The sequence below is a fragment of the Drosophila navojoa genome, chromosome 3 (genome assembly GCF_054131105.1).
Source record: "Drosophila navojoa isolate 15081-1374.11 chromosome 3, UAZ_NAV_1.0, whole genome shotgun sequence".
Taxonomy (NCBI): domain Eukaryota; kingdom Metazoa; phylum Arthropoda; class Insecta; order Diptera; family Drosophilidae; genus Drosophila; species Drosophila navojoa.
The window spans coordinates 14407812-14417937 of NC_142891.1; positions in this window are offsets into that span (position 1 = coordinate 14407812).

The window sequence follows — 10126 nt, forward strand, 5'->3', positions numbered from 1 at the left end:
TCTTAATGTTTTGCTTTCAATTTGCTAAGACTACTTAGGCAATTCGAGTGCTAAATCAATTTGCATATCAACTCCCCCCTCACCTGTCCGATGACTCATGTTGCATGTTTGCATTGCCCGTGCGAGCACACATGCGTACTCTCCCATAAACATGTTGCAAACAAATGCAGTTATTTACAAGAGTTGACAATTTTGCTTCAATTACATCAGACATTCTCCTAGGCGAAGCATTCCCTCAGGTTGACCACAATTTGCAGCAGTGAATATTGCAAAATCTTAAGTCGTTTTATCCTGCAAACGAAATGCGAGTCGGGTAGTATGTATTATGGGATTAGAAAAGATCTAAAAATAAGATAATAATAGTAGTAGTTGTGAGAAAAGTACTATATGCAGTATAAAATAAGATAATAATAGTAGTATTAGTGAGGAAAGTACCATATGCAGTATAAAATATGGTAATAATAGTAGTGGTAGTGCGAATAGTACTATTTGCAGTATAATTAGTAGTTTTGCTAGTTAAAGTACTAATATGTATATTACTTTTCATTGCTTATGCAAGTATACTATATAAAAATACTACTGACAATAGTAGTAGAAATAGTAGTAGAAACAGCAGTATAGTTAAATAGTAGTATTTCATAGAATGATAGTACTGATTGTAGTAGTAAAGTATTAAGTAGTTAAGTAGTAAGAATTAGTAGCAAGGATTTCAGTAATAGTATTAAATTAGTGCGACTGTAATTGTAGTAGTAACGGCCTCTTACCAATTGTAATGACTGTAGAATAATCAAATTGTAGTAGATTCACAAAAAGTAGTAGATATGCATGTAGTCTATGCAACTTAAATTGGTCGATTGCTTTATCAAGAAAAATAATATCAATAAAATAATAATAAAACTTATCAAGAAAAATAATAAAATAATAATAGTAGTTATTATAAAAATAATAATAACAATAAAATATTGTGAAGTTAACTAGCCTGCAGGGTATTGCCAAGTCGTATAAGCCACTTGCTAGCATTACACATTGTTTACCTTGCTATTTGCCTACGATCCACAAATCAAATGCGGCTGATTTTATTGGAAAACATTTTGTTTGCCCATTGACTAATTGCATTTTGTAGCTGTTATCTAATGTAATTTACCGAAGATTTCCATTTACTGCATGAATGTGATATTTATAATAAATAAATAGTAGACTTGAGATGGGAGTATCAATTCAATTGCAATTGGTATACTCCATTTTTGTCTATTCACTCGTATGGCTTTCTCTTGGATAGACCTGGTTGGGGGCGCTGAGTGTGTGAATCCCTTAATGCCGTTAATAGCATTTCCATTGCGGATAATTACGAAGGGGATTTTCGTCTACAATTAGAGCTCTGCCTTGGCTTATTCACGCCTTTAAATTTGCATTTACTCCGCCCCCGCCCGAGCACGCAGCACAAACCCCAAAGTCGAGGCACATTTGAGGGAGTTCGCAACTCACTCCAAAAATGTTTCGGTACAGCTTCCATGTAAATCATGATGCCAGAGCAGTTGACAGCAAACAGTTCTCTGTCTGTGTGTGTGTGTGTGTGCGAGTGTGTATGAGGTGAAGTCGAAGAGTTGCTCGCTTAGGAAGATTCGTCAGATTCGCATAATTAATTGCAAAGCCTGGGGAACGCTTCATGCCGCTTACAGGCCAAGTACAAGCGCCAACCTGGCCTTAGTCGTGCTCTGGAATTTTGATTGTGTGTTGTACGCATATAGGGGGCTACACGGGGAGGGCAAGACGGTGGAGGGGGCGATGGTGTCTATGGCATTGATATGGCTGCCCTGTATGGGTGTGTGTGTGTGCTTGTAGCGATTTGTGAACGTAATCAGGTGGGAACTTTGGATGGTGGGGGGACTGACAGTAGCAGCCTCTGCACACCTTCAACCCTTCAATCCGCCTCTCGCACCCGTAAACACCTTTCGCTCGTGGCTGGCATTTGGATGGCATAAAATTAATTGCTTTTGTCATTATACGGAATCTTGAGGACGCCTCGTTTCTAATTTAATGTAGTGCACTGCTCCAAGGTGCCCGCCAGACAGCCTGCAGTCCTCAGTGCTCTGTCGGCTGTCGTTTGTTGTTGTCGTCGCTGTTGATTTGTGATTTATGAAGATTAATTTATTGCTAAATAGTTGAGCATAATTTATTTAACATTGATTTCCACTTGGATTAGTTTAACAGCCGCCGTGCACCTGAAGGCCTTTAAGCGGCTGTCACTGGCGTGTGTTGGCTGAAAGCCTTTGGGCTTCAATTCTTAGCATTACCGTTATCGAAAAGACTCTTTAACAGATTAGATATCGTGTAGATAGATAGATAGTGGATATATATTATTATTATGAAAGTGAATTCCAAACAATTATATAAATGTTATTATATTATTAATATATCTTATCCAAGAGCTAACATGCAAATTTTTTATATATTTGAGATGTTGTTTTACTGTTTCAAAGAGTTTCAAATAGTGCTAAAAAAAGACTAGATTAAATTAGAATATATACTAGAAAATGCTGCAGATTCATATTTATATTCTTATCTTAGGCTTAAAAGAGAATTGAATACTTAAAACCTTTAGCCAAATCAGCTATTTCTCATATCTGTGCCTCTGGCTTAGATTTGCTCTACATGGAAATATGTGCCTGAGCTCATCAAGCAGTTGTCTTTCGGGGCTGGGCATAGCTGAATTCGTTTAAGGGTTGCTTTCACACCAGACTACAATTTAGCCTTTGCCTTTCCCGTTATCGAGGAACACCATAAACACTTGACAATATGAGATGGGATTTGGCAGTAGTCGAGCGCTGAGGCCAGCCGCTAATTTAAGGCAACTCTGGAAGTCCAAAAAGTGTTTTGGACCCACTTAATGGTTTGTTTTCGGTTGACAAGCTCTCGGCACTTAACATTTGTTTAGCTTGCGGTTAGACAGAAGGCAACTGTAGCAGGAGCAGCAGAAGCAGGAGTAGCAGGAGTGGCAGCGCGAGCTTAGGCTGAGGGCGGACAGTAACAACTAATTTAAAGCAATTATGTAAAAAGTTTTTGGCAATTGTCGCCGGAGCATTTAAAGTTTTGCCAGCCGCAAAATGTTTGTGCGTTTATAGTTTTAATTAAATTTACCAAATTATGACAGCAAATTCACTTAGAGCGAGAAAAACACATTCAAGTTTATATTTAATTGCGTAGAGCATAGAGAACTGCTCAAGGGGGTTGCTGGGAGGAGGCTGGCAGCCATCCGCCGGGCAGTTGGGCAACTCCCTCTGCGTATGTTCATGAATCTCATCGGCATTTAGCTGAGATCAGGCACTTGCACTTGCACTTGCTCTCAAACGTAATAACTAATCATAAACATGCTTAAAAAAATGAAGAGAAAATCTTTGCAATCATTTCATGGGAATCGTTGCAGTTCCATTTTTGGCTTTTCAGCTGCGCCACGTGGCTGGCGACGCACTCTGATTAGCCTCAGCCCCTGGTCACTCCCAAGGCAGCTTGAAACCAGTTGAACAACCCCTGCACCACCAGCACCACCAGCACCAGTACCAGCACTACCCATTGCCAACTGGCTGCATCAATATCCGATTGCACATGGCCAAGGATTCGGAGCAGGAGTCGAAGCAGGAGTCGGAGTTCTTGCTACGTTCCACTTGACGCGTGCGGATTGTGGGAAGCTTTTCGAGTGTCAAATTTTTATGACTTTGTTTGATTTCTGGCTGGCGTAACGCCCTTAATGGAAGGCACTTGTTCAACCCATCGGAAATTAACGAGATTTTCACAAAGACAACAAAAGCGTGCACTGTCATGTGGGAAATATACATATATGTAGTACGTATATATAGATTTTATGAAATATCTAAGCAAGTAAATGGCATAAAAAAGGGTTACAATTCTTGTTAGATAAATGAACAACTCCAATCAGATTTTTTGTTGAGAATTTGTTGTTCTTATAGTACAGTAATCTCTATAGACATACTTAAAAAAATGAAATATTTAAAATTAAATAGATGCAAGATTTTTCAATTATTTTTAACAAGTAAAATTTTATATTTATTTAGTAAATAATGTTTAAAGTTATATATTGAATATCAAATAGTTGTTTATATATATTTGAAAAATAATTATATTTATTTATCATGTCAAAAACAAGAATAATTTCATATTATGTCTTATAGATAAAAACAGATATGAAATGGCATTATGGGGTTATTCAAGAAATAAAATAAAACAGCCTTATAGAAAAATGTGAACCTCTTATTTAAAAAGAAATAATGTTATAAATAATTATTATATTTATTTGTTGTTTACAGCCATTTCTCAGTGCGCTCGTCAATTAGCCAACTGCGCAAGCTGCGAAATTGAATTTGAAATTCAATGCGGATGTGGCAGGCCAACGTGGACTTGAGGCATTGCATGGCAAATTGTGGACATTTGTGCTAATATGAGAAGATTTGTGCCGCAGTGTGGTTCATAATCTCATTGGGCGCCTCATATTTCAGCAGTGTGGCAACACTTTCAATCGGAAACCGAAGTAAATCTGAATGAAAGTGGGCATGGAGCGGGGGCAGTTACGGTGGGAGAGAGAACCGAACTCTGATTGCTCTCAGCAATGGGCAAATGTGATTTATGCGACTCGCTTTATGTAAAAATGTCAGCAACAATTCGAGCGTCGAGGCACAAATTAACTTCAATGGCTCGATGGATGAGTGGCGGCCAGGATCTGGCACTGAGAGTCGAGAAAGTCGAGACGTGTCCCGTAATTCAATATCTCAGCTTAGGCTGTGCCACCGTCTCTGGCGCAGAGGTCACATTTGGCTGCCAGCCTGGTAAGTATTCCCCCGAGGAGCCGAGTAATTTTCTACCCTTGGCACTAAGCATTATTGTGCATTAGAGGACTAATAAACAGGTTCGCAGCAGTGCCCGTGCCCATGGCTCTGCCTGTGCCTCTGCCCATGCCCATGCGCTCATCCTTCGCGTGCTCTCTTCACTCCGACTGTCGTCTTTTATTCATAGTTTTGGCCAGGCTCCAGCTTTTATCTACTACGTGATTTACGGCAATAACTCATCGGACGCAAGACGCAAATCAAGAGACAAATAAATCACGAACACAAAATTAATTCACTTTTTTAATTAAATCCCCGAATATACAGCGTCTTGTTGGACCAAATGACTTGGCATAAGTTTTAAAAATTGTACCAGGGAGTCTGGAGAGTTAAAAAAAATACATAAATAAGTAAATAAATAAAATAAAAATATAAAACAAATTATTTTAAATTTATATAAAATATGAAAAACTTTATAAAATAAATTTAAAAATTTAATAAAATAGTAAATATAAAATAAAATTAAACATATACAAATAAATAAATAATTATGCGTGCTTTAAAATTAAAAACATAAATAAAAATAAATATAAAATTAATAAGATTTAGAATTTAAAAATAATTTATAAATATTATATTAAAAATACATAAAATATATTAGAAATAAATAAAATATATAAAATAATTTATATAAATATAAAATATATTTTAAATTAAATTATACACATATATTCTAAAGTTCAGCATATTTTTTGTCATGTATTAAAGTAAAATAATTATATTTATATATTCTTTTCAGAAAAAAATGGGTTCAAAAACAATCTCAAAGAGGCTTTGTACCAAAGTTCTTTGTGCTACATAATAAATAAATATTGCGGGTTTTAAAATCAATTTTCAGCCTACATCAAGTGATTCCGTGAGGGTCGTCAGGGACGCAGATCCCTTCTCTCTAGCAGGAAGCGTAATGCCGACTTATGACACCAAAATATTTAACTGCTCAATTTTTCGGGCGCTGCTCTTGCCGCTGCCAGCGGCTGAAGGGCGGGTGTGGGGTGCGACGAGGGGTGCGGGCGTCATAACAAGGGGTTACACTTGAATTAGTCCAGTGGGATTGCAGTGCTCGAAGGGCGTTTGTTTGTTTGGCAATCGAAAGCGGAACGGGCCGCAGTCAGTGTGGCACTTTGTTCCCGTGTAATCACGCAGCAGGAGTCCGCATCCGTTGCGTATTGGCAACAGTATTGCAACAATTGAGACGTTCAATTGGCAACAACCACCCAGCCACCCAGTCAGACAGTCATCGAGCCACCCAACCACCGGAACAACAACCACCGCGAGTCGTTGACACTTCGTCTCTGTCCGCACGCTGGGCGCGCGATTAGTTTGGGAAGCTGCCTGCTGTGGCGCATCCGTAAATTACTATTGCGGTTCGATGTGGTTACCGGGCACATTGTAGGGTGGGTGTGGCCTTTGCGACGGTCAGGGATAGTGGCCCGGGCCGAATCTATCCAGTTGTGCGTGTTGTTCTTTACTTTGCTTGCACTTGAAATTGTCAGCAGGTGCAGCGTGTGCACTGAAACAACAACAACAACACCAACACAAACAGCAACAGAAACACAAACAGAAACAGATACAGATACAGATACAGATACATTAATACAAAGATACTCTGTTAGAGATACAGTTTTATATGCGAGCGAAATCAATTTGAGCTGCTGCCGATTGCCATGGAGCTCATGATGCCTTTACGCTTGGACCATTAACAAGCATTTCGTCGACTGTTTGTGCAATAAAAATGCAATTGTCATTAAGTGCCGGGAATATGTCACAACTGCGGCGCTTCTGCCGAACTGCCAGAGAGACAATAAAATTTGCCAGGACTCTGCCCCAGACTCAACCACTCGGCATGTGCGCCGGTCAAGAGCATCGATAATCATGAATAAATTGCAATAGCAATGCCATTGACTTTCTATACATGCGAAAAGCATTTGTAGCAAATAGTTGAGATGGGCTTAGATTGAGCTGAATAATTGGAAAAGGAAGAAGATATTCCCTAAATGTTATTTATTTATTTATTTTTTAATTAGCGCTTAAACAATATATATGTATATTATATATGTAGTTTCTAAATAAAATATTAATTATTTTAAGTAAATAACTGTAATACATAAAAAAAATATATATATTTAAATGTATATTAAAAAATTAAATATAAAAAAATATATAAAATTTTAAAAATATTTTTTTTTTGTGATGTATTATAATATACGATCAAAAATGTTGTTTACCAATATAATGAAATATAGAAAAAAAATTAAAAAAAAAAATATATATATATATATACATATATAAATATATTATAAGTAATAAAAAAACTAAGGCAAATAATACAGTCGGGCATTACCGACCGCAAAGCACGCATTCATGGCCCAAACACGGCTAAACCCCCATTTCGATTTGTCACGCCTCCTATTGGGAGAGCTTCCAGCTGTAAGACTAGAGAAAATACAGTTCTTTCCCCGATTTTTCACACCCACAAATAGCGATCAGCCACATTTCTTTGAGCCTGCATTGTTTATTAATTAAAGGCATTTTTATACTGGAAGTTAAACCTTTCCACATATAATTATTTTCACATCTTCTCGTTGAGTATTTTTCAGCGATTACTGTAATTTCTTAAACAAAGGAGTTAATTCAGTCTCGCTTCATAATCTTCTTGGTTCTCATGCTCTTTTGTCTGCTATTACACATTTAAGATACCTTGGAAAACAATTTGGGATTATTAACAGTTATATTCACAATGAAATGTAATTAAGATCCATTGTCTTATCTGCGGCTACTGCTCTTACCCTCGGATTGCAGCCAGCAGAACTTGGCCGCACTGAAAGGGTGTAAAGTTGTTGAAAAGTCTTGAGTCATCTCGCGCTCACTCTCTCTCTCTCGCTCTCTGATCTGACATGATCTTCATGTCTGGGCGCCATAATGATGGCGGCAATTAATTCGCATTAAGAACTTGGGATGTTACGATGTACGAGAATATCCAGATGTTGCGCCCATTACACGATCTTTGACAGCGACTTTAAAGCAGCGAAGCGGACCCTAAATCATGTGAGTTGCGTGTCGAGGTTCCGCGACGACGATCCTGCGGGGCTAACCCCAAACCCCGTCGAAGGTAGCCACGCTAATTGCGCTTAATTCAGTCAAAGAGCCCGCATGGCCTCATGTTTTATGGCACATCACATCACTCGTAAAACATAGTTGCGATCCAATAATTTAGATCTTCTGGATGCATTGCATGAAGTCGAAGATCAGCCAGTCAAACGAACGAGCGAACGGACGGAAGTTGCTGATTTCTGTTCAATTTGTGACTGGGCATCGTTTAAAGATTGATTGATCAATGCTTTACGATCACCTACGCCCCCGGTCAACGACTCTTTGGGCTTTGCTTTGGCCGCTCGGCAAAACGTTTGACGATCAAATCGCAGGATGTTATCGATCATTGCATAAATTAATGCTCGATTTGCTTGGCTTTCCACATTTTTATTTATTGCTAACGACTGTGGTAATTGCGGGTAATGAGTTGCACCCAGTCTCTCCTTCCACTTTCTCTCCCTGTCACTCTCGCTCTTTACTAATTCCGCTGACATATGCATAAATCTATCAATACCACTAAGTGCTGCTGGTCCAAGCATTCATGAGTTGGGTTCACAGCTCTAGAATTTCCCAGACATTGTTGGAAGCGAAAAACTAAAATTGTCATATGAATAACAAATACAAAGGAATACTAAGGCAAAGAGTGATAGACTATTTAAATACCTTAAGCCAGCTTTTTAGCCCTCAGGTACATATCTCTCATCCGTATATCATTGGGCTTGACGAATCAATATATATAACGTGGCAATCGTCGTCTTTATACTCATTTCATGTTTACAGGGTATCAAGCAACTTGCCAACTGTGTCTTCTATGTACGTGAGTCAGGTAGACAAATATTTTTTATTGATAAAATTGGTTTCGCTTCGACTCCATTTGCAAAGTAGACAAGTTGCCAAGCAAATTGCAGACCTGGGAATACACACACACACACACAAACACAGTCACTCGTACACACACCCACATTCAAGTAGAGTTTCTTCATTCGCCATGCAGCATTATTATTTTTTATTGTCAAATTTTGTTTAGAGCGAGTGCCGGTGCCAGTGCCGGCATTTACCCTCGTCTCGTACGTGATATCGGATACCCGTGAACGGACACTTCAGGGAATACGTATACGCGAGCCGTACGTATCCGTACTCGAGTCTCTTCCACTTATGACTCTTTAATCATGTGGAGTTTTTGCATATTCAAAGCGTACTTCACTTTGGACATTTCCATTTATTCTATCAAACACATTTCTTTCTGCTGTCCGAGAACAAAGAAATTGGCAGCACAGCGGGCAGGTGTCATAGCTACAAAGAAGAAGAAGAAGAAGAAAAGAGATGTCGTACTCATACATTGTTAACTCTTTCATTGACAGCTCGACTTGCGGTTCATATGAAAGCCAAATTCCTATATTGATAATTGCTCTTAAGGGAGCTCTTGTCAATACAGGTCGAACAAAGCATGAATATTCATAAGAAAATGAAAAACTTAAGTAATGAAACATATATTAATATTTAATAAAATATATATATATTGGCATTTAATATATTTATAAAATTAAATTAATAAGGCTCAAGGATTTTCCGACCATTGAATGTATATATTGAACTTATTTAAAATTAATTTAGAATTCAAATAATAATAATAAAATAATTACTGAATGTTGAAAAATACTGCATATTAATGAATTTAATATTATTAAATAGAATTAAGAGTGTTATTCTTAAACTCATAATTTTATATAAAAGCAGCAACAGCATAAAATGCAAAGATCGCATAAATAATGGCAATAATATTATAATATATAATGATATATGAATTTATTTATAAAAAAACATCCGCTTTGCTTTTTTATTAAAATAAAATAAGTTCTTGCTTTTATTTTGCATCTGAAAATCAATGGAGTAGAATAAAATTCCGTTTTCCCTCATATGTGCCCATAATTAGCCCGATATGAAGTAAAATACTTGATGATATTTAGTTTTAATTGCTTAATAAATTTAATTTATTGGAAAACATAAAAATACTTAAAATGTATGTTAGATTTTTACGTGTTTTTTTGTTGTGATTTTTCTTTCATTTTTCTTTGTATTTTTGGAACATTCAAATGAAAATATATTTATTTAGCATTCATATTTTTACATACATACACACA